Raw genomic sequence first — 26921 nt, 5'->3', positions numbered from 1 at the left:
ACCCAGATACAGTGACTATTAAACACATTAACACATTGCTGTTTGCTTCCACATCCACACATTTCAAATCAAAATGTAGTGAATTGTGGAGATAACCAATACACCTCACAAATTCTGAAGTACTGCTTATCCAATAATATAATTATTTTTCCAAAATTATTCATTTATTTCCCATTTTATTGTTGAAACAAAACAGTTAATGCTGTGCTTTATTTTAATGCCAAAACTGTTTTGATCCCACATAGCACAGAGCTATTTTGAACACTATCAGCAGCTGGAAAAACTTCAAGAAAAAGTGAGAACAACTGTTTTTGAAAAAATGTTTATGAAAAAAAAAAAAACCTGACAAAGTACAGACAGGCACAGAAAATTTCCTCAGTTTTCAAATACTCTGAAACTTTTGTTAAAGAGAAAGCAGTCCATGGTTCTGAAATCCTTAAGTCAAATTTAATGCATAAACCATACTCTACTTAAGGACACTGATCAAAGGTTTGTGAGGCTGTTTCCCTGCCTTGCATGTATGATCAATCAGCCATCAGCAGAGAGACCACAGGTGTCTGATGGGAGTCATCACTAATGCCAGAGATGGAAAGCACTCCAAAATAGGAAAGGCAGGATCTGCCATGAAGAAACAGGAGACAGAACCATTTTTTGGCAGGATTAAAACCCATGTGCTTGCTCGGTACTCTGCTGTACTGCTGAGGAAGGGCTTCCTTCATATCCTTATCCCTGAGATCACACAGTGCTGCTCAGCCCTCACTTGAAACACCATTGCTAAAATTCGGAACTTGGATGAGAGCTGTGAAACTTGCATGCAGATACGAACTTGCTCTAATTTCAGGCCTGTTCAGATTCAAGATTCTCGTTTATACCAATTATACTCTTTCAGTACACCTCCAATCTTGCCTCTATGTGACAGGCCCCACCACGATATCACACTATCAGTTTCAGTTGTTGGAGCCTACCTACATGCCACAATCAACAGCACTGTCAGAAATTATAACCTCTATCAGTATTTTAGAGATGCAAAGGAGAGAAGACAGTGAAAACAAACTAAGTTTCATAACTAAAATGAAAAATCCTTTCCCTCTAATGATTCCTGCCTTCCAAACTGTCTTTCTTTATGCATGAGACAATTTGACTTCAGATCTGCTCCCTGACTAGGCTTAGCTACATACTTTGGAACAAGAGACCCACAATGAGAAATTCATACGACATAGCAATAAAATTCTGTAGCATGCCATGCCAAATAGAGAAGGTTATCCTTCCAATCACCCTCACAACTAAAGCTATAGTAAAGAATTTAATACTGCTCCATAAGCAAGAGCTTTCTCCCTTCATCTTCCCACTTCATTTCTGCCAAGTCACAGAACAAAATAAATATCCAAAAAAAAAAAATCTTCTATCAGTCTTCTGAATACTTTTGGGAGAGAAATCACTTAGAAGTGATGTGTCAGGGCAACTTGTCTGCTTCTTTCTCTTCCTTTCTCAGTCAAAGGACAGTATTAAAAAAGCAAAAGCACTTTTAAGTGCTCTTTGGGGCATAAAATCCCCTGCCATCCATCCCTCACTAGGAAAAATTTTGAAAAGAAAAGCACTTAGAAGTCTTTTTTTGTCTCCATCTACATTATTCCTTTTCTTGGATGTGGTTTGAAATAAAAATAGAAATGAAATGCTATTTTCACTGTTTTGAAGTTCAAATCAGGCACGTCTCCTGTAATTTCTTCCATTTGTGTTTTCTCTGTAACAAGTATCAGTTTTGGTGTATACTGCATTCTATTTCAATCTTTTTAATCTCAACATCCCCCTTGCAAGTAATGAGATTATGATGCTATAATCTTATTCTGAGCATAACCTTTGATTTCTATGGATTTCTATTCCAACAAAGATACATCCGTTCTGCTGGCCACATGTCAGCAATACAAACATTTAGCTAATTTAATTGATGCTTTAACTTCCTAAAGTGGGGCAGCCTTCAGTGACAATGGCTGACATCTCCAGAGCTACACGTCACAAATGTGTGCTCAGTGGCAGCAAACTCAACAATACAGGTTTTAGCAACTAAAAAAAGCAAACATAATCCTGAGACATACATAAAGGGTTTTGAAATTATCTTTTCACTCTATTCAGCAGCACTGATAGTAAATTCAGCCTGGGCATTCGACTTCAGCACAGATTTGGATCTGCTGCTGAAAAGTCAAAAAAAGCAAAAAGAATAATCCACGCCATAGCAAAATTAACCAGCGAAGAGAAGAGAAGAGAAGAGAAGAGAAGAGAAGAGAAGAGAAGAGAAGAGAAGAGAAGAGAAGATGGAGGAGCTGTGATAAATGTTTCCAAATAAGTAAATTATGCTGCAAAGGATTCTTCAAGTCTGTTCTACATTAGCAGGGTGCTAGCTAGATTTGGGTTAGACTTTAAGCAGCTTTCCATATGAAAACATAGTTATAAAAAATGTTGCCAGGGGCACAATTACAAACTTGCTATCTCTGGAAGTGCTTTCTTATCCTATTTTCTGCAATTCTGTGCATTTTAGTAAGTTGATGTGCACACAGTACTTCCCAACTTAGCCTTCTTGGGTGATGCTAAAGAAAGAAGATAATGTTCTGTGCTGCAGTCTCTAGCTCAGAACTGTGCTCTGCACTACATGGAAAAGCAGCTATCCAGGTATCCTTTAGCAAAAAAGGCACCAGGGCAGATCTGTGATGGATGGAACTCATGTTCTAGTAAAGCAACCTGCAATTTGACAAACCTTGATCCCCAGACAGAGAAATCAGTAAACTGAGAACAGATCAGGTTATCCATAAGCAAAGGTAACAGCTTCAAACATTTCAGAAATGCAAGAGTATTTTCCTAATTATTAACAGTTGTTTTAGTACAGTGTCATGCACTTCTGATTTTCAAGTTCAAGCTACAACAAAAGGAAACTGAAATAGAAATATTCACTGGCCCATCGTCTTTTATGATTTATGCTGAAATCCTGCTTAAATGCAATAGAAGGATTGAAATCAACCCTTCTTCCCTGTATATCTATTCAAATGCTACCTGAAGCATTCCTAGCAAACCTCTGTTTCTTGACAACAGCAGATATGAAGCTGTCTTTGTGTAAAAGCTGTATTTCTTCAAAGTTTATAATAGCTCTAGACTTGCCATCCCTTTTCTTTTTTTCAGTACAAAGCATAGGAGAAATTGTGGAATAAAGTACCACTCATTGTGAGTAAGGATGTCAAATTCTTTTCTATCGTAAGCTCTGTCAAATGATAAGCAATTAGACCCTGCTTTCAGGGTTGCTTAAATAAATAATATTTTGTATGAGTTACTTTTATAAAAGCTGCCTGATGTACACATCACAGTCTATGTTAGTGTGATATGTCTACACTAACTGTGGTGTTGAATGTGTATTTAAAGAATAAGAATTTCTGTATGTGCAAAAAAATGTTGCTTTTAAAGTCAGTCTGAGGGTGTGCATTTTCACATGTTTTTGATCAGCTCTTCCCTGACACTTTTCCAAAGTCTTTACCATATTGTTAGCATCATCTTCCTATGTAGCTGCCAGGGGAAAATGAATCCGATGCCACAAATTACTCAAGGGCAATGAAGCCCTAAAGGAACTTTCTGCAGAAAGTTTCTGGCTACAGAGCATAAGCCTGCTGTGCTCTAAAGTTCCTTGCTGGAATTCGCCTGTGAAGGCAAACATATGTTTGTTTACTGAAGAGACACCCTACACGTCCTATGGTAAAGAAATGTCATTTTGTGGCTACTACCTTTGACAATGTAGACAACAGAAAAGCACTTAGGAATGTTTTAAAGCCATTGCAAGGTGAATGACCCTACTGACCTAGGAAAAACACAAAGGTTAAATTTGCATTTCATGTGTTGCTTGGCTCCAAGCTGTTGCAAGTTGACCTGCTAATCAAATAACTTGTGAAAACTTGTATCACTTGTAAAAACAGATATGGGGTTCCACAGGCAATAACCCTTGATAAAACACTTGTGTATTGTGTGGGATCTCTGATGCTCCTTCGTATCACAGAGGTCTTGTCATTCATGACTTTCAGTGTATCATCAAACAAAACCCATCCCTTGTGGAAATGCACGTGTAGGTACTGTGCTACAGCAGATTTCCACATCCATCAGTGCAGCTGAACTTGTCCAGAGCACTCCAGGCTGGCCTCGACATTTGCAGATCAGTCACAGCAGTGAATGGCTCCCTCTGACAGAGATCAGCGTGTCCACAACAGTTCCTGCATGGGAAGCAAATCCTGCACCCCACAGAGCTCCCTGGATACAGAACCACACTTACACAGTGAGGGCTCAGCCACAATGGAAGAGGTTCTGAGGCAAAATAACAACTGCAGGCTCCAGGAAGACAGACTGTAAATGCTGATGTGCTTCAGTTTTGGGGATGTGATTATTCAATTATTCACATCAGGATTTTTTTGTGTGTGTGCTATCTTTGACTTTACATTTGTAAACACTTAATGCAATAGCACAACAAGGTCACTCTATTCTGCACAATCATGCTGAGATTTTCTCTAAGACACAACCTTTACACCACTATTTTACTTATTTACTTATATTTTCAACAGCAATATTCATATGACCACACTCTATAACACCGACAATTAAAAAAAGAAATAATGTCCAATACCCACACCCAAGTTTGTATCAGTCTGATAATGCAGACAAAGGAAAAGGCACAGAAGACTTAATTCTCCTTTAACATTAATATAAACTTGAAATTCTGGGTAAGTCATTTATGCCAGTGGCAGAAATAAGAAACCTTCACTGTCAATTGTAAACCACTACAAAGAGATCTGAACAAAGGAAGGTAAGAGACTGCACAAGTTTCTGCTGAAAAACTGCTGTGCTGAAGGAAGATACTACTTCTGGTATATAACTGTACTTTTCACTTTTGTCCTTTTTGCTGAGCACAGAAATATCAATTCTGTTCCCCAAAAGCATGACACATGAGAAATAATGAATACAGATATCCTTTAAACCAAGATGGACCTTTTAAAAACATCTTTATCACAAACAGGAGATATTGTTAAAGGCTATGTAAAAGAACAGATGAGGGGTAATTAGCTGGGAAATGAAACCACCCCCATGAAGAAGCAATAAACAGCACAAAGCAGAAAAGATCTGTTTGTGGGTGCATTTTCAAATTCAGGAGTCTGAACTTTGGCAACCATATCCATTTCTGAACTGGTGGAGTGGCCATCAGGGTTACTTCTGATACCAAGTTATTTCTCAAAGAAACAAATTTTTCTAATCTTGGAGCAAATGGATAACAAATTACATGTAACTCCCTTGGACTCTAAGCCAATAGTGTCACCTTAAACAGCATTTCCTTCTGAATAGGCCTCTCACAATCAGCATTATTCCTGGAGTCAGCTATTGCTTATGTTCACTTGATCCCAAAACACTGCAGTTTGAGGCAACACTCATTTTTATGTAATTTTATTTGTGCTGTGTAACATTTGCTCTCTCCTATGGGGAGAATCCACAGACAGATGCAGGGAGGAAGGAATGGGAATAGAAGTTTAATAAGGCAGAAGGCAGGCAAGAACAGCAGGGAACATAAGGGGCCAAAGTCTCAAAGACAGTTAGCAATATATAGCAATATTTACCTTGTGAATCCTGTCACAGGGGAGTGATCTGAATTGACAGCTTTAAATTCTAAGATAAAGACTTTTTCCTGTTCAAAGATTTGGTATAAATACCTGACTGGGGTGGGTGAGAGTTAAGGTGAAAGCAAACTCTTCTCAGTGATACCCAGTGACAGACCAAGACACAATGTGCATGAACAAAAATACAGGAAATTCCAGCCCAACATAAGAAAACTTTCCTATTGGGAGGATGGCTGGGCACTGGAACAGGATTCCCAAAGGTGCTGGGAAGTCACCACCCATGGAGGCACTCAAGCACAGCTGGAGAGAGCCCTGAGCAATCTGTTCTAGCTAACTCTGCTTTGGGCATGAAGGTTGGACTAGATGATCTCCAGAGCCTCCAAATCCAGAGGCAAATGCAACAATCAACCCCAACTGGAAAGATCACTCAGGAGAGTTTTTGTGGTTTTTTGTTATGGGTTTGTGGTTTTTTTTTTTGTTTTGTTTTTTTTTTTTTTTTTTTTTTTGTTGTTTTTTTTAAGAGGGCTACTGTGTTACTGTAAAAAAACCCTCTTGCTGTTCAGCAAAGCAAAAGGTGTACCGCTAGATGTATTTTTTCTGGATCTCAAAAACTGATTTGACACTGCTTCATCTAACAGATTGATTTCTAAAGTAGGAAAGCATGGCATTGAAAAAGACAGAAAACAGAGCTGGTTATAAATCCTTCCACAGACAAGGAAACAAGGATATCTATAAACAGAACATTCCAAGGTTTTACTGTAGAGAATGTGTAGTGCCATATGTGCACCTACTAGAACCACTTGAGCTTTTTTAATACCACTTTTTGCCATTACAAAGAAAATAAATCAGGACATCTAACGTAAATAAAACATAAAAATAGAGACGGATAGTAAAAAATTTCTGCTATGGAGAAAGAAATTAACTTGCAACCTTCTATGCTAGCCAGTGGGCCTTTCTTACACATAATGGAATAATTTCCAGCATAACATGTATTTTCTGTCAATGATAGACAATATATATATCTTAGCTATGCAAATAGCATGTAGATTTTTTAAGCCTTCACTACATATTTTCATCTCTGCTAAAATGTATTTTATTGCTTTTTTATTGTTAGCATAAAACTTGTAATAGGCTGTATCTGAACAGATAGTTGAAAAGAAAGATTCAGGTCCACAGGAGCTGATCTCAATTGGCTGATTTTACATGCAAAACTAGGGAGAGCTGAAATTATAGCTTTGGGACTAAATATCAGCAAGCTCTGTGCAATCACCACACAAGAGTGACAAAGTATTATACTGCAAAAACTCAAACATCTCTGTATCCACAGTATATATAATCACACCAAATTGCACCAAAACAAGGAAGAATGAGGAATAGCAGTTCATTCAGACTGACTTCTGTTCTTTTGTTTGGTTGCTCTTTGGTTTTGTTGGTATTTTTTTGTTGCGTTTTTTTTTTTTATTATTATTATTATTATTATGTATAGGTATCAGCCCATGTTCTGGGAAGCTAACCAAGAAATTAAAATTTGTAAATATCACACATATCCAGGTTCATTTTGAAAGATTAAACCCATGTTTTCCAAAGGGGTTCAGAAAGAATGGTGAAGAGCAAGCTTCTGAGATAAAATGGTAGTAAAAATCACACAGACTGAATCATAAAAGGAAGGAATGGATGCTACAATATCCAGAACAAGGAACGGATTTGAAGGTTACAATAAATTATACACTAAAGCCAACTGTACAGTTTATTTTCAATTGGTGTCACTTTCTGAAACTATCACAGAGCAGGACAATGTAACAAATACTTTAGTGAGCAACTTGAGCTGCTATTTGCAAGAAGGATGCTTACTGTGGATGAAAAATACAGCAGGAAATCAGCCATAATCACAGGCTGTTGTGATAGAAGCAAATTGTTAAAAAAAAAAAAAAAGAAAGTCTCCAAAATGTAGTGTAAATGTATTCGCTGCCTTCAGTGTAACATGCATTGACTACCTCCCTTTAAAATTTTTATTTATTACAAATTTTTGGTAATTCAGCCAATACAGAAATTAGCATGTGCTTAAATGCTTTGGGTTCTATTCCAAAACACATGAAAAAATCAATGCTTTTATCTGGTTTGGGATGAGGCCCCTGCTAAATATATCTGGGGCTAAACATGAGCTGAGGTGTTTTGCTAAACAAGTTTCAGAGAGAAATAAAGATTTCACAGAGGTCATTATTTTCTGTCTAAGCACTTAAATGCCACTGGCCCATCCGAGACAGTGAGTTTCAAACAATGTAAGGCAGAAGCATTTGGACACCACAAGACCAACTTCTGGAAGAGTCCTGAGTGTAGCAGCAGATTCTATTGTAAATTCTGGATAGGTTCTGGGCTTGAGCTGCCATCCTTGTTTGTTATCATCTGACTATCTGTGTTCTCTGTGCTTCTGATTTTAATTCACATGAACAGGAGTGACAGAAAATGTGACCCTACAAATCCTTAACTAGAAAATATGGGTCACAACTTTCAGCCATAGAGCTCAAATTAACAATGGTTCTGAAAAATTTTTGTGGTTTTATATAAATGCCATGACTGTCAGAGCCATATCAACCTAAGTCTCAACAAAATATTTCAAAAGGCTTCACAATATGAAGCTATGCTGTAATGTAATTCATTACCAAATTATTTCCATACAGTTTCTAAAAGAAAAAGGTTTATAAGAATAGAAAGCTTGGTAAAAGTCTGGTAAAATAGATATGAAAACTGTATTAACAGTGTAAATATAAGTTCAGAGTCATCCATCTATTTTCACTGCAGCTTTAGATATTTTGTTTAAGGCTAGAATTCCTGTATGTTAAACAATCAAAAAAAAAAATACAACTAAAGACAACACAAATGAAAAACTAAAATAAATATTAATTTCTAGGTGCAAGTAAAAGGTCACTTGCAGCTTATTTTCGGACATAAACCCAAAGGTACACTATGCTTCACTTGTTCCACTACTTGCCTAAAATCCATTTCCTTAAAGGAGAAAAAAAAAAAATCCTTCATTCCTGTGAATCAATGTTTAATTATAGCACATTTGACTCTAAGTCCAAGAACCAGTTCTGCAAAAAATTACAAGCAGTGCTTTAAAGATGATGTCTGCATGGCTTGGCAAAGAATGTAGACACCTTTATTTGTGATTTCTTGTCACCATAATGACACCTTTTTATTTCAGGTAAAATCTTAGAAAAGAGAAAGAAACTAATTGATCTATAAGTATCTAGACAGGGCAAGGTGAAAAAAGGCTCAGCTTTTCAGGCTTTCTAATCCTGAATCTATCACCTGGGTTTGTATTTTGATGCTATTACTAATGCTGAAGATTACCCAACCAGCAGTCCCTTTGGTATGACGTCAGATCTAGCATGAGAAATGTAAGAAATGTAAGAATGTAGTTTTACCAGGAAACAAGACTGCTTTAACTCTGCACGTTCCTATGGACAGCCCATGCAGGTGGGCAGGCACTAGTGCAAAGGAGCTGCCTCAGGAATGGAGGCTGGCAAAGGTGGCTCCCACTCACCCCACATCTCTCCTTCTGCCCCTGTGCTCAGCCAGGCAAAAGGGGCCCTGGTGTCTGACAACAGCAACTGAGACATCCAAGCCTCTCCCCTCCGCCAGGAAACAAAGGCAACACGGCCCTTGCCCAACCCTTGGCCATATGCATGCTCCGGGGAGGCCAAATTTCAGAATATTGGAGTCCCACATCAGGTAGAGCACTTACAGTAAAATTGTGGTGGAACAGCTCAGGAGATGTCACTGAAGCACTGAAATCATTTCTTTGCATGCACAATTCAAAAAGTCTCAATAAAGCTTATTTACTTTCCTGTCTCTCAATTCTCCCTTCTCAGTCTCTCAATTTTTCCACTTCTGTGTTTATTGTTCTTCTGTCATATTCTGAAAAGCTCCACATCATACAGGCAGGTAATGCCAAGTAGAAAGCTGCACTTGAAGACCAAAGTATCTAACTGCAGATTGCAATTTTCCAAAAGAGGTGGGTGAAATAAAATTATTGTTTTAAATGAAGGCTATAGCTAAAGACAACTCACACCCATGGGAGAAGAGTCCTATGAACACACATCTCATTAAAAGTTGCTTCATCCAGACCATCATCAGCCATGAAGACCTAGAAATAACCTAACACAGTGAGTAAGAAAACAGACTGTACTGAAAACATAACTTCCTAAAAATAATTAAGCAAAGAAAACAAATTCATTACCACTGATGTAAACCCTTCAAAGCTCTGGCAGACTGAGGTTTCCTGCTCTGCAGCATGATATCCAAGGCTCATTGCAAAGCCCTGTTTATCCAACTGCATTTCTCAGTAGTTCTACCTAATTAACAGTTTGGCAATGAAGGAGGCAATGGGGGAGCGTATATATGTAAATACACCAAAAATATGCTAGGGAACATTAAATGTGTAAAATCAAGCACTGAAAATTTAGGGAAGTGTCAGAATTAGAACTGCTATGCAGCCCTAATTGGGCAACCTTGTGTGCATGCACTATGATACTATCTTTAATTACCCGACCACCTACTATTTTTTCCACTGGACCCCTGCCTGCACTGACTGACATAATGAGCAGCTACTCAATGCCTTTGTTTTCTTGTTATTAGTCAATGTGTCCCCATGCCTCATTTATTGAGCATTATTCACACCCTGCTCTGAGACTTATTAATTTCTGCTTGGGCTGTCATTTGGTAGCTCCTCCCTTCTCAAATACCATTCTAGAGAGAGACAGGAAAAGATTGTGTTAGCCTTTCCAACTAAAGAGGTCTGAGAAACTTAAGTGAAAGTTAAAATTTAAATTAAGAAGAATACACTCAATGCCATACAGAATCTGAAGTAATTAGAATTCTTTGGTAATTTGTATGTTGAAATAGTTTTCATCGACTTGAGCTATCTCTGTGCTTCATAAATCAGACCCAAGAGTCTCAAACTAAGCATTCAGAAAGTAAACACACACAATTAGTAAAAACATGGCTTGATTAGATGGAATCACATGGAAATTCTGTAACAGAGGCAAGAATAAAATATAGCAGTAGTGTTAACACTTGACTGTGACAGCCTTGCCCTCCATTCCTGAAGTGTCCCGGCTCTTTCACACTTTTTCATTTCTTCAGCAAATGAGGCAGTAGTCCTATTAACTTCTTTATACATTTCTACCCAGCACCAGAAATGGTGAAATCTGGACAATTAATGAGGCTGAAGTTGTCCCACTCTTCAGAGCTATGAATACATCAAGAAATTTTGAATCAAAAGTGGACAAGTAATTTTATTTAGTGATTAACGATTAACCAGGCATTCCCCAGTTCCTGAACATTGACTTTGCAAACCTACTAGTATTATGTCAAACTCAAATATACAAGAGGATATTTAAAAAGCCAAGAAATCTGTTCTCAGCATGAGAGTGACACCTGTGTTGTTCAGCAGAGGCAGAATCTGCCTATTCTCCAGAGAGATTTCAGTCAGTTGAATTACCACAGCACTAATAGCAGCATCAGAACACCACTCTCTTACTTCAATAGCCACACTATTTTTCCTTTGTAATTATAATGTTACAATTGTTATTGGGAAAATATTTTTCCAACTAGCTCTAGTGAAAATATTTCCTCCTGACCAACTAGTATGTCATTAAGAAATAAAATATTCATATTAAAGAAGCATCCAAAATTTTTTGTCTAACAGATAGTCATCTTCCAAAATTCATTATGTAAACTAATTAAGTGGTATTTATCAAGACTGTGTTCTAAACTGCTTTTTGTGTCTGTCACCCACCAGTTTTCCATTTGGCAATACAAATTATTCCCTGGACATACAAGCCCACCACCTCAAATGCAAGGCAAAATAAAATGTCTGGAGTTTTGGACTCAGGAACCCTGAGCTGTGGTCTGCCCCACTCCTGAACTGCTTTATGTCTCAGGCAAATTACAAGCTTGACTATTTTAGTATTATTGAAGAAAAGCTCCTCCACCTCAAACCTCTCCACAGGGAACACTGTGAAGGTGAAGTATTCAGCATGGTCCATTTAGAGAATTATCATGCCCCCTCCTATTTGCTCCCTGAACATGGGGATCGGTGGAACAAGGCCTCCAACCCTCCAGGTGTGTCTCTGCAGGGAATGGGGAACAGGCAGGCAGATCAATTCCATGGAAGCCCAGCAGGGGAAATCTGAGGTATTGGCATGTGCTCCATCAGTCAAATTTAAAATTAATTAAAATTTCTTTTTGTAAAGTCCTTTTAACTTGCTGTGGATTTAGCTATCAGACAGCTCTAGACATTATACAAGTAAATACAAAGTTCCCATAACCGTGTGATGGATAATGCCTTTCTCAGGTGCTCAGTTTCTGTGCACAGCAGGTGCTGAGATATTAGAATTTAAAATTCAAAATAATTAAAGCTAAAAATCTATGCAAATATATGTCCTAGAAGAATGATTTCAACTGAGTATTCAAAGTATAGAAAGGCCATTGCAATGCTAGTAAAACACAATTAGCAAGTGACATAGCATTTACTTATTAATTATATTTCTTTTGTACCAACGCTTACAGAAAATGCAGCAAAAAAAAATTATAATCAGCAAAAATCTTCTCTGATGACAGGTGTTTTCTCCTATTAGTTCTGCAAAACATATGAATCCTAAAAGAACGATACTTCCTTTCAGTTTTGCCTAGCAGTGTGTATAAATAAAATGTTAACTGCCAGGACATAATTTTCAGTATGCTTGTCTTACTTCAGATGTGTGTTTTCTGTTTGGAGCACAGCTGTTCATATTTCCCAACATGAGCTTCAGTGCTGTAAATATCTTCTCTATAGAGGGCTACTTTCCTAAACTGCTGCACAGGGGCCACATGCACAAATTGTGTTAGAGCTAATGTAAGCTGTGTGCATGCAAATCCATGCACAGCACTCAGAAAACGCAACCACGGACCTTGACCCCAATGCTTTGTCAGTGAACCAGAATTGCTCTATTTAAAGCTGTGGCTGTGACATAAATCAGGTTTTTCAAAAGGTTTTTATTCAGCTAAAAGAACTCATTCTGGGATAAAATTTAAATAGCTCATGCTGCAGAACTGTATTAATGAAGCAAATTACTCCCAGCAACCTGGAAAACAAAATAATTTGGAAACTGAAGACTGGGGTTTATAGCTACATTTTTTCAACAGTTAGAGCTCTGTGCTGTGTTAAGCTCAATTTCTTCCTTTCTAAATCTCAAAAACAAGTCCTTTGCCTGTCAGCATAACACAGCTGGCAGCACTATTGCCTCTCCACTGGAAGGTCAGGGATTCACATCTCTGACTGAGACACGGGCTCGTGTCCAATGCTGGCACTGCGCAGAGGTTTGGGGGATGTCTCCGCACAGCTCGAGCTGCCCGCATGCACCAGAGCAAGGTCACTGCTGCCCATCAGTGGGGACACCTGGGTGAAAGGTAACATTTCCATGGCCATTTCCTCAACAGCAGCCCATAAGCACGATGGCTTTAAGAAATATTTGCTTCTAACAAACAGCTTTGAGTATCTGAGACTCTTTGGAAGGAATTGTTAAACAAAATAATAGAAATCCATGGGGTTATCCAAACCACTCCAATGGTATTTCCCTCCTTACTCTGCAAAGCTTTCCTTGTTTAGGAGAAAGGGCAGACTACTTCTAAGAACAACGAGAGCATAGAGTTCAAATACACATTATTACATTTTGTACAGATGGAGCATATCTTGTACAATTTTAGAACCATGGATTCACAAATTTCTAGTTTTCTGATGGAAAATTTGCAACAATAATTACCAAATTAGGTATATTTCAGTCAGTCTGAAGCTTTAGGAAGGGGGAGAAATGCAAGAAGCATGAGCATGGGAAGTAAAAGATACTTCTGCACCACTTTTCTCTGAGCAGTCAGGTGGATTCTATGGCTGGAGATGAAAGTGGTGGCTGGTGGCCACCTACCCACTCTGTGCTCTGGCTTTGTGTGACTACAGGGACTGAATCTGATGAACATACATGGGTACTTTTTCATCTCTTACAGGATCAATCTATATTATAAGATCAAGAGCAGAAAGAAAGAATGGCACAGCTCCTGATGAATGTGAGGCTGTTGCTCTGAAGGCAGTGAAATAGCACATCTTTGAGTAAGGGCTAGAACAATACAGAGATAACCCAAGAGAGTGCCATGGAAGCAGGGCTACTGTGCCTGGGAACCTGGGCAGTCACTGAAATCTCCCTCTGTGATCAAGGATTTCATCTATTGCTCCTGGACTACAAACAAGTAAAAAGATTCCTCTTCTTAGTTTGTTTTGTTATTAAATCAGACACTGTCTAAAACAAAGACAAGCCAAGAAAGCAAACTTTGGGTACAACAAGAGATTTGATTAAAAAGAAAAAAAAAAAAAAAAAGAAAAAAAGAATCTGAATTGATTTGAAGGCCAGAAAGAAATTATGAAATATGTTTTTCTTTCCAAGAAAGCCCTCACAAGTAAACTGAGAGGACTTGCATCATTTCAGGTATTAATACAATAGAGCTCTTCACTGTGTTAACTTGAGAAATCCTAGGGAAGTCTCAAGAAAGGAAATATGTTGCCTTATTCATTCATGTGACAGGAGAAATTAAAAAAAAAAATCAGATAAAAACCAATATTGGACTAAAGTTGTATTTGACCACAACTCGAAATGAGAAGCAAAATGTAATATATACATAGTAGATAGTGGAATAAAATTAAGCATACAAATAAAATTGCTGCTTCTATAAAAATAAGAAATACACCTATACTTAACATCCATCATGGGAAAAATTCCAGTGAAGTTACAATTAGATTTTGAGGGTAATTTCAGCAGCAACCTATTTCATTTCTGTAACACTATAATGATTTCATCAGTAACAAATTCTCTAGGTAGTATCACACTGGAAAGTTTAAGGATGGCACCATTAAATAGCATCCATAATTGTTACAATCAACTACATATTACACAAAAGGGTGCATTTCCAGATGACTGTTAAATGTACCAATTTACCAGATTAGCATTTTGCTGAAAGAAACACTCAGAGCCTTCAAGAACCTATTACCTATGGACCAAAGCTCATGTCAAGTCCATTTTCTGCTGCAAAAATAAGCTGGGCATTCTTTCACAATAGAACTTACAGTACAGCTGAAAATATTACTGATTACTGTGTACTGTTCTGTTATGGAGGGGCAAAACATGGGGGTTATAAATGCCTCTGAGAACAGGGCTGGGTTAGCTGATAATGCTGAATATCTGCAGGTGTTTCCTCACCTTGTTCAGGCTCCTTTGCTCTTATAACTATTGCATGGAGCTGTGACCTGTGCTTGGCAAAGGCTGACAGGATTTGGGCTGTGAACCTGACAAAACAGGTACCTTTTTAACAGGAAAGGAATCTTGCAGACACACACACAGGTTCCACAAAGCACGAGGACCCGAGGTTTCACTGCAAGTGTTACTGGGACCAAACCTAACCATGCCATCAATAAACAGCCTTCTCCTCTCAAAATCACCACAATCATTAAATAATAGACACTGCCTCTGTATTGAGCACTTTTAAAAATCATGCTATTTCAAACACAAAACAGTAGAAGAACTCTTGGACATCTTTAGGTAGAAAACTACTTCATTGCATCTAGAAATAACCAATGGTTGTATAGAGAGATAGATACTCATATTGGAAAAAAATGAAAAAACTACATTCATGAATCATCTAGCAATTTAAAAATTCAAACAGATTTTAAGATGTATTATGCAATAATATCTACTCACACATCTAACACAGAAATGCCTTTTAGTGATATGTAGTTGCTAAAATTATATTTATGTTTATAAAGATCTTGCCAGACAAACTAGATTTTTCAAAGAAAAATGACATGCTTAGTGAGTAAAGGGAAATTACTAGAGGCATTCTTCCATTTACTAAAGATGGATAAAAAGACAGCTTTTCAGGAATTCAGAATAGAGCTTCCTAGATAATTGAATAATTAATCTGAACATACAAGAAATACAAATGTATATACAAATCAAGTGTTCTGAACATAAAATGAAGGTCTCATTTCTTAACAGACCCATTCTGTTATTCCATTATGAAAACCGTTCCTCTAATGAACAAGGGCATTTAAACTGCAAGAACGTTACTGCAAACTGAATGGGAAAAATTAAGACCAAAATCCTGTTTTCAAGAACAACTTAAACCACTGTAAGATTTCTGATACAGACTGAAACAAACTAAGGAGGAAAACCCCAACAAACCACAAACCAGCCAACCAACAAAAAAACCACTTTGTCTTTTAGTGTAATGCCTTTTTAAATTGGCCTCATACAACACCATATTTGTGATCTTTTCCTTGCTAAATCTGCCTTATTCAGGAGAAAATAAATAGTATTTGCAGAAATAGTGCAAAAGCATGAGGAAAGTAACATGGTGGGCATCACCTTTGAAAGCAATTAAGTGATTCATCTCATGGAAAAAGATTCAAGACATGTTATGAAAAATAAATCCAAGGTAATTTGTTATCTAGAAACAGAGGGACCATGGGACCATGTTATATCATCTCCTCTCTTCATTACAGCTCAATCCCATACTGAGTTCTAGGAAACTGAACACCAAGAAGTAAGGAAAAAGTCGGCTCTTTCTATGGATTATTTAGGAAAAATAAAGAAGCATTTTGCTTGATAACATGGTGATGAAGATGAAACTGCAAGTGTTCATACACACTGGAAGAAAAAAGAGAACTAGAAACATCTAAGATCTTTAAAGAAACACAAAATAAAGAGATACAGACAGCTGTAATACTTGCCATATCTCAATCTCAGAAAACACTCAAGTGGTACCACATGATCTTCTAAGGGATGTGGGTAAAGGCCCAAGAATTGCAATTATAGCAGCTGGCAGGTTAAAATCTGAGATAACATGGAATATGGGTCAATCATGTACTAGCAGAATGATGAGTGGCCAATTGGCTTCTTTCAGCTCGAGATTTCTTCTTTTTTTTTTTTTTTTTCAAATGAAACTATTTAGCATACTGAAAGTAGCAGAAAAATATATGCATTATTCATGCTATTTGTGGCAGACAAGCACTGTAGTTTCAGAGAACAGGACTGGAAGTAATACCAGAGGAAACAGAGACCTTAGAGGAAGACACTAATCTCAGAAGACTCAGAGTGTCACTGTAATTTTTTTTAAGGGCTCTGTTATGGTAATAGTTATGTTTGCAGAAAATTATTTCTGCGCTATTCAGATAAACAGCCTCACAGAAGGCCATTTCTTCCCCAGGAAATGAAGAGTGGATAACACCCACCAGAATGGGAGCAAGCCATTTAAGAGCAAGTGGAGGGAGCTGGTTCCTATGTTATTATCAACAGCCTCTACATAACAAATGATCAAATGATTTAGATTTTACAGCAGAACTTACCTCACACTGCAGCCAGCAGAGGTGGTAACTAATTTTAAACAGGAAACAATATCAGCCCTGTCTATTGCTTGAAAATGACTTCTCATCTACAATTATCTGTCAGTTTTGCCTTCTCATTTTCAGCTATCACCAGCCCCCATACCTACAAAAGTCCTTTCTCCTTGATGCTTATGCTCAGCTCCAAAATAATTTATTAGGAGTTACACGTGCTTATCAAAGACAGACAGGATTCATGCAGAAATTAATGGCAGCCTATGGAAGTTGCTATATATCATTATATAATACATTCCAACACTGCTGTCACAGTATGTGGATTGCCTCATCCTTTGTCAATCAGAATGAAGCATTAGTGCAGTGCAAAGATTATTTTTGTTGTTGTTCTGACAATAAAGCTCTGGCTGTAATACAATGGTAATAAGGGATAATCTCTCTGGGATAGCAGATTCACAGTCATTTTATGACAGTCAATAGACTATAACCTTTTGATTTTTGAACACAACCACAAGTAACTTGATCAAAGAATGTTACTTGCTCTTCACAAACATGAATCCTTTACAAACATGATCCTGAAGCAGTGAAGAATACTTTGGTCTACATCAGCAGGACAGAAATGGAGGCAAGGTCATCAGAATTCCAGCCTGTTCCTCTGCCCACTCCTTTCTGAGTAAAAGATCAACACTAATCATCATTATTTGCCTTACAATAATGTCATCAGCTCCTCCGTTGTCCCTGATACTGATGGTGACAAGGCACATTCAACACCAAGGGCCAACTGGAGCAGAAATGAACAGGACAGCTCCAGAGCAACCTCACAAGCATGGAGGATCCCAAAGGATGATCCCACTACCTCCAAGACACTTCTGTGCAACTTTTTGAAGGTTTGCCATGGAGACAATTAATGAAGAAGCACCATCTGCTGTGTGTCTGAGAAAAGTGCATTTTTCTGGCTTCTACCTGGAAAGCCAGTTCAGCCTTGGAAACACTGAAAGGGTCTGTACTCAGCCTTTAGAAAACACTGACATGGCTTCGAATAAACTTTTTTTGAGCTCCATTTGAAAAAGCCATTCTAGTAAGGACATCAGAAAGAAACTTAAAAAGAACTCTGACCTGAGACACAACTTTGCCACAGGTTCTTTTGATTTGAAACCTATTTCCAGATGCTCTTCCAAAGTCTGCTACCAGAAGACTAGATCAATATATTCATCTTGAGGCCACATCTTGACTCCATCAGGAATCAAACCTTGAGCAGAATGCAGCAGTAGGTGGTTTAAGAACAGCCTCTTATCTCCTACATCACCAATCTATGCCTTCAAAGCATAAACAGTAATATATTTTGGGGGAAGAGGAAATCTGATGATCTAGTGAAAGAAATTATTTGAAGTAAAGGACAAGCCAAACTGGAGGGGAAGCTGAAGAAAAAGTCAGCAGTTTTGGATTGGTTCTAAAAAGGAAGAACTAATAGCAAATAGCATCACATTACAAATCTTTTACATGTTAGGAATAAGATGACACAAGAAACTGTATTGTAAGCTGGAAAGTGTTGATAAATCAATAAAATTAATTACACAAAAACATCTGAGAACAAAACTGTCATTCATTGATCAATTCCATAAGACACTGTATGTCATCAAATATAGGGTTATTGTTTTTACCTAAAGGCCAGACTTTATCCTTCACCTTGGTATTTAATTTCTACTGTAGGATATTTGCCAGTGCTGATCTAAGCTTTCTGTGTACTGCCCTGGAACTATGCTGGAGTGAGTCCTGTGCATGCAGTCAGGCATTTCATAGACATCTGAAGGCATCTGTGTAAAGCTTAGAAATATACTTTTTTAACTTGATGCACTCCAGAAATTATATTTTTCTCTTTACAAATGTGAATCCTAGGTACCAGCACTGAAAGAGGCAGAAAGGAAGGAGGGTAGTAGCATCACTGAATTAGAACCAGGGAAATCAACCCAAACCAACTTGCACTTTGGCTGGTGTAATACTATTATGAGACCCTTGAGTGCTCTTTTCAGTCTCTAACTGGAACAGAGCAGGTTCCATCCCCTGAAGTAATATTGATCTAAGAATGGTAGCATTTTCATCAATTTCAAATCCAAAACTCTGGGTCCTAATTACAAGAAACTCTTAAAGACAAATTCAAGAAGTGCTACTTCAAAAATGATGCTATTAGTTTCAGAAAAGAGGACTTGCCTGGTATGAAAAGGTAAAGGCAGCAATGTGCATCCCTGGGGTTGGGGATTAAAAAGGAGGATGAATTGTTGTTATTAAGAGGACAATCCCAAAATCACTCTAGTAATTTCTCTGCACTCATTTGGGGATTTTAATTTAACATGGTCTTTATTCATCTAATGGGCCAAATGCTTTCCTAACTGAGAGATTACTGTAATCTCTGACTAGCTCAATATGGAAAATATATCAATCAGAGAGAAAGAAAAATAAAGATGGAAGAAAGAAATCTTGCAAGTAACAGAGAACTTCATTTTTTCTCCCTCCCACCCCTCCCCATATTGAACTGGTCCTCATTTTAGGATGCAGCTGTACAGATACCATTTGCAATGAACTGTCCAACACTGGTGAGAATACAATTTATTGGTTTAGAGGTAGTTATACAATTATTTTTGATGAGTAAAAGATTTACAGCTACACCCACAGAAAATGTAGTTCCTTGGAACAAATACTGTAAGACTACTCTGTAGAGCTCTAAGATACACATACTGCCAGTATAAGTAATGCCATTAATGGGCATGAGATTTTTGATACAACATTCATACAGGTCTCTTACATACCAAATAATACATATTTGGCAGTATGGACTAATGTATTCAACCAGACAAGAGCAACTATCCCAAGAAAAGCAATTATTGCTGGTACAATTTGCATCTGCTCCAAGAGGGTCTCTGAGCTCATTTCTTTCTATGCAGCACTTACACCAGTCCACCTGTTCCATCCTGGTTTGAGAGCAGATAGCACAGATTAACAACTCAAATATGCATTTAAGGTTCACATTTTGATCTAACAAAAAGCCTAAGAGAAAACGCTCATGTGAATGAAACTTTCCATCCACTCAGAGAACCAAACAAAAGACAAAACTCTGCTCAAACTGCAGAGCCTCACAGCAGAACCTGGAGCTGCCAAAGGCAGGCTGTGACAGATGGCCACGGGAGCAAACTTGGAAAGCAAAGGCTTTCAAGGAAGATGGCTGTGGCTTTAAAGCTAAGCAGTAACTGGCGTGGCTGCCAGTGCTGGGAGCCTGTCTCCTGCGCGGGTGCAGCCGCTGGTTTCCATCGCACCCCACGCGTCCGAGCGCGGCTGGCACGCGGCTCCTGCGGGAGCTCTGGGTCAGCCCTGAGCTCTGCAGCTCTGCCAGAATAGCTGTGCTGGCAGCAGCTCAAAGAGCTGAACTCACTGATTGCCTCAGCCAGCAGGAAGCCCTTGTGTAAGAACGATTATAAGAGCAAAATTCCATTTTTAGCAGCTCTTTTTACTCTGTGGTGTATTTTGTACACCAGTACAAAGTGTACCTCAGCTGCCATCACCAAATCCAGAACTAGTGACACTCTGCTGCAACAGACACCTTGGATCTCTGTGAGAAATGGACTCCAAGTATAAACTCAGAAGGGTGACACTGGGCTTCTTTTGATGAAGGCATCCTCATTTTTAAACAGCAGTAGTGGGAGGATATTCAGGGAGGAGAGGAGAGAGCACTGCTCTCCCAGCTGATGAACTGGAACAACAAGGAGACACCTTGCCCACCACTTAATGCAAAACAGCCCATCCTTCATTTGGCAGCTATTTCTGACAAAAGCTGAAATCATGTCATGGTAACAAAAGTAAATTCTCATCCAGATTAAATCAGTAAGCTCCTCCTTCATCACCTTGACAAGCCTCACTCTCATCTGCTCATTACATCTTTCCTATTTTCCCCAGAGGTTTGGTCTCACTCAAGAATACTCCATTCACTGTTCTGGTCCACCTGCCATTCAAACTAAAACTAAACATTGCTGATAGAAATTTGCCTATCAAGTTAGCTAACTGCAAAAATCAGATTTTCTTCTGAAAAGTTTTTTCAGATTTTTTTCCAGATGATCTCCAGTCAATTTTCTTGGTATCATGTCTCTCATTTAGGGAGACATTGTTCACACTTTTCACATGGAGGACACAACTGGCATCTTCTCAACAGGGAGACTAACATTAGCTACTAGACCCTTACCCTGCAGCAGCAGTATAAAAAAATCCTCATGAAGGTGGAAGGAATCTCTGAAAATTACATATAACCAAGGTGGATGGCAAATCTTTGATACAAGCAACCTTCTGCGATATAACCTATAAACTCCATTCAACAGATCAATCCAGCCCATGACTGCAACACAGACATTTATTTCTACCAGCCCAGGTTCTTTAGGGATTGACTTTTGAAGGCACAGCTCACTGGCTGATAGTAATCTCTTCTCAAGTCCCATAGCCTTTTTTTTTTTTTTAACAGAGCTGCCACACAGGCAGCACTGCTTGACTCATCACACTGAGGCTCTGTGTGGAGCAGATTTAATTCCTCTATATAGAATACTTGATATATTTATCCTGGCACTTGACTTTTTCCTCATGAGACACCATCAGAGTCGTGGCAGCTTTAAAAACCTAAGCTAATTCCATATATACAGAAGGAAAATGGCTGAGCTGGCAGGATTTGCTCTACTGAGGACACACTTTATCTGTGCTCCCTTCTCTCCTGTAGGTTTGTAACAGCCTGAGTAGTTTCAATTGGACCTTGCAGCTTTTTTGGATCACTCTCTCTTCTTCCAGGCCAAAAGAGGCTTGGAAAGAGGAAGAGGACAGTGAGGATTCTGGTGAGATCTATTTGTTCAGTGAAATCTATTTCTATAATAGATTATGTGCTCCTGGAGCTGCTCATTTGGTGGTTAAAGTCCTTGGCAGGAATTTTATTTCTGAGTGTGTGCCCATGGCTCACAGAGCCAGGAATGGGAGTTCTGGAACAGTAAGGAAATACAACAGGGGCAGGGGGACAGGAACCATCAACTCTCCATATGAACACCTCTCAAAAGTTTAACTTGCAATGTGATTATCATGTAAAATGTTATGTAACTAATCCTTTTGCAATACTTCCAAAGAAAATTGTTCCTGAAAATTTAGAAAATGGAAACAGAAAAATATCCAGAAGATACTGCATGTTTAGCTGTACTTTCATTACTATTATTATTACATTATTTCTGAGGCTGAAATAATGAGTAACTGTGCAACTGTGATAAAAAACCGTGTCTTAGAAGGGATATAAATGATAAATTGCTATGAAACAAATGACCTTTTACTACCAAAATATGCTGTGAATTCTTAATATCCTGTAACATAGAAGAAGATCCCAAAGGAAAAGACAGGATAGAAGTCATCTATGTGTCGGAAATTAAATACTAAAGTATCTTTCTGGCACAGGGAGCTTTGGCTGATGCAGCTTTTTAGCCTGTCTAGGACCCAGTTTCTCCCAAGAAGAGCATGACACCAGCATCTCTGGAGACAGCTGAACACACCATTCAAGTTCACAGTCTGGTACCCTCTCTTCTGAGATGAAACCCAAAGCTGCAATATTACTCCAATATTCTGCACTAACACTTCATAGTGTCATTTTCATCCATTACTAACAGAGGCAAAACAAACCTTCCCAGGTTGGTTGCTAGCTTTAGATTTTTATAATGTTTCTTATAAAATTTCAGTCTTTTTGAAAAATTTTTCTTCCCATGTTGGAAGAGGAACTAATATTAAAATATCAATCCCATTCTTTGCTTTCCTCATAATATTTTAATCTAGTTTTTTGAGTTTTGTAAGAAGGTGATATCTAATGGTTGGTGCAGGTCCACCTAATGATTACATATAAAACGTTGACAACCATGGTTTTGCTATTGTTGAAATTGTATGTGCCTTATCTTACAGCCAGAGACCACATCACAGCCTGTATTTCTGCATATTATGTTAATTTTCCTCTACATTTCAGGTAATTTTTTAGTGCACTTAATTTATTGTGTTTTAAAAATAATAATAAAAGGGACAACGCAAAGGTCTGTAAGCCTCCTGTTAATATTCATATCTGGGGTATTTCACTTGTGGAAACCTCCATTCATTTAAGCCAAGTTCTACTACAGAACTTCTGGCAAAAAGGGAAAAAAAGGAACCAGATTTAGGCAATCCAGTCACACATGTTTGTAGCTGTGAGTGCCACAAGTGGTGAGCAATTAATGCTTGTATCCAGATCTGCTCAGGTTAGGGACAAAATGCTATGGGATAATATGATCCAAATGTATTTCTTCAATATCAGTACAGTACTGGTGAGTTTTTCAGTTATGACAGGATTTTTAAGAAGTCTTAAGCGCACATTCCTTTTATCTAGTGCTCATCACTGTAATGCAGGATTCTTCAATGTTCACGACACAAAGGCTCTTTGCTCCCTCAGAATTCATTTCAGAGGAAGCCATTAGATCTCACAGCTGCAGTTTAATGTAGGGATTTTAGGTCATCTCTGAACTTACCCTTTTCCAAGAACAGTTTTAATCTTTGTTCAGTACTTGAATATACTTTTATAATTATGCTTCAAGTGTTATTGCAGCTATATTTCAGATTTTACATATGTAGGAAAATGCTATATTATTTTAATACTGACGGTAGAGTAAAAATCTATTCAATATTCACCTTTCAGCAAGCACAATCAAATATCCAAGAACACTATTAGACTTGCCTAGCATAAAGTTTCAAACTGCTAATGGATTTTAAATTGATGTCATAATGCTGCAATTTAAATACATGATGTTCATTAATTTTGCCAGAACTCTTTGTAGAGTAGGAGTGGTATGAAAGAAGGAGGAAGATTATATTTTCTCTACATGCTTCTTTTTATCTGCTTCCCCATTTTTGATATACAAAAAGAGTCATTACATCAGCTTGATGTGGGTGGGGGCTGAAGTTTATTCCAGTAGGTTTCAATTGGGTAACTACGATGGAGTTGTATAAAATTAATATTTTCTGAAAAAAAAAAATCATCAGGAATAGGATAAAAATAACTAAGACATAATAGTCATGACATTTCCTAAAGAAAGACTTCATGGGACCTCTCACCAAAAATCCATAGGCACAAAGTGGAGGAAGAAGAAATAAGGGAAAGAAAGGTCATCTTGTTCATACACCTCCTTCTCACTGAAAGGTCAAAATTCATGTATTGAGCAAGACAGCAATACTGCAAAACAGGCAGGCACAGCTTCCCACAAATCCCAAGGAGTCACCTCAGATGTGGATACTGGAAAGGGAAAAGAGCTCACATCACGGAAGGCTATTACAAGATCCTCTCCTACTGAGGGAAGTGAGGGTGGGCTCTGGATGTAAATTTTCTAGGTGAAGAATCCCCTATTTCAGAAATATCTCCAAAGTGAAACTAAAATGTGTCTAGACATAGTGGCCCAGTATATACAACACTTCACATCTATTTGTATTTCAATTCTAATGTATTTACTGTACATAAAGACAGTTTTCCCAAAGCTGTTGCTATGGCTACAAATCAAGGAAACCATAGCAACAACCCTGTATTATGTACAGCCTTAATTGTGGATTAAGTTGTATCTCTCTTTGCATTTTATATTAAATACTCCAATACCTCTAGTTTTAATCTTTTTTTTATTCAGACTTTTTAATAATAAAAATTCCACAATACTACAGTGTCAAGTCAAATACACAACACCTTGAAAAGTGTCTTTACAGCATTATTCTGATCATCTCTAATAACAGCCACATCATTTTTTTTCCTTGAGATAAACACTAATGTTCATATCATCATATTTCCTGATCTTTTTTAATACAAATGACTGACCACTACCACTTTAACTAAGTAATTGATTTTTGATCATCTCATAAGATTTTTGAAGTGTCATCCCACTCAGCCCTACCCCCAAAAAAAACCAGCTCCTCCTAACTTAAACTTTTATTGCTATAGAAAATTTTGGAAGATTGAGCCTTCTTTAGTTTGGGTTGGTTTTGCTTTTTCTTCAGAGAGTAAGTATGCAATAGAGACAGGAAAGGCAGAGAAGTAGTTCATTCTAGATTTTCTAGCTTCCCTGTCACTTCAGATGACTGATTGCCTTGGTGGCAAATTACCCTAATTCCTCTCATTTGTTGACCTTCTACTTCTAAGTATTTAAGTACACTGAGGAGTTGGCATGCAGCCAGACCTTGGAGTGCAGCCGGAGAGGAACAGGTAAAGGAGAACAGAGAACAAATGTGAAGAAAAGAAGAAGGATGTTAGAAGTGGCTGAGGAACAGGAGGGAGTGCTATCAGACAGCAGGAGACACCAGTGGGGTGACAGGATTCAAAGGAGAATATGAGCACATTCAACAAAGAATTCATTCAAAGAATTCTGCAAAAAGATTCCCTCAATGAAAGAGAAGATAAAAAGCCAAAATTCACATCTCTAAAAGCCTTCTCTACTATTTTCCCTTCCATCACTTTATTTTCTGATAATTCATTGTGGTACTGTTTCCTCACACCATTTGGTCCTTGAAGAGACATCAAGTGTCCCATTTTGCAAAAAAGCTTGGCCACATCTGTTTGAGGCATAAACCTGTCTCAGAGAGTAGACTTTTTTGCTTATCTTACATACCACAGCAGTACAAAAAACCTAGAAAATATCTAAATTTTAGGAAATTAGCAGAAATTCAATGCATTTGATACAATAAAGAATTTAACAATTGAGATTTTCTGGCTATACCAATACAAATAGTATACAAATGCTTATTTGACAAAGGATTATGTGTTCTAAAATCATAGTCTGAGAAAGCTATGAGTGTGAGTTAGGAACATGAGCTATGTAAAAGCTTTTCATGTGAGCATCACAACAAAAGTTACCTCGCACAGGGAATAATTAAGACAAAAGTTAGTGTATTTACAATAAGCAAGCCATGTTCAGGTTCTTCATTATCATTTTCATTAGCAAATATTAATGTAATCTGCAAATACAACAGGGAAAACAACTAAAATTACTAAGTTTAAGGAGTCCTTCATGACCCAAGGCAAATTGAGACAAATGTCTGACAAATCGATACCGGTCACCAGCTTTCAGGACATTAATTTCCATTTACTGTTAGAACTTCCAAGCGTGTTATCAAATTCAAGAATGAATTAAGGCCCTCACAAACTACTTCTAACGTCTGATGAAGGCAATGGTGAATAAAAGTGGGTTAGCATGCTCCTCTCCTCTCCAGTTATCAGTTCAGTCTGATAGTGATCAAGTGAGCATGGCAGCTCTGCCTCATTCAGATTCCACGCCTGCCGCTGTGGCAAGGACCCAGGGACATGCAGAACACGCTGCCCTCCCCTTTCTGAGGGATGAAGATGCTGGGTGAAGCCTTAACCCTTCTGAGCTCAACAGCACCTTTCATTCCTATCACTGGGACTAGGATTCAGATCTGAACTTCTCCTTTCAGGCACTTGTCATTTTCTGATTTATAGATAATGTACTTTTGCCTCCAAAACAGACTGCATCTTACAGGAACAATGATTAAAAGCTATGTATGCTTAAAAGAAGCTGCCTCCTAAAAATTGCCTCTTGCTCATTCTGAGTTTCTAACTAAACTCTAACACTTCACCCACTAAAGGTAGGATAATAACTAACTAATCCAATACACTTACAGGGTTGAATATAATGAAATGGTGAAGTATTTTCATTCTCTATAAAGCTGTTCTGTGAATGAATTTCACTCATTAATAACTGTAATTTTATAAAAAAAAACCCTAGCAGTTAATAGAAGACTGATAGTATTTCTCATGACTGACAGTGCTGTAACTGATCCCAAACTACAGAAAG

The 26921-nt window shown here is 37.9% G+C and overlaps 1 protein-coding gene across 1 annotated transcript in view; it reads right to left on the bottom strand.

Annotated features, from left to right (window-relative positions):
* Positions 1-26921, bottom strand: part of ST6GALNAC3 (ST6 N-acetylgalactosaminide alpha-2,6-sialyltransferase 3) — a 217780-nt gene that overhangs the window by 89290 nt on the left and 101569 nt on the right. The gene's annotated exons all lie outside the window — the stretch shown is intronic.

This window comes from Lonchura striata, chromosome 8 (assembly GCF_050655825.1).
Source record: "Lonchura striata isolate lonStrDom1 chromosome 8, ASM5065582v1, whole genome shotgun sequence".
In the NCBI taxonomy this organism is placed as follows: domain Eukaryota; kingdom Metazoa; phylum Chordata; class Aves; order Passeriformes; family Estrildidae; genus Lonchura; species Lonchura striata.
Note: the sequence above shows the minus strand (reverse complement) of the source record. Positions and strands in the feature narration are given on the sequence as shown.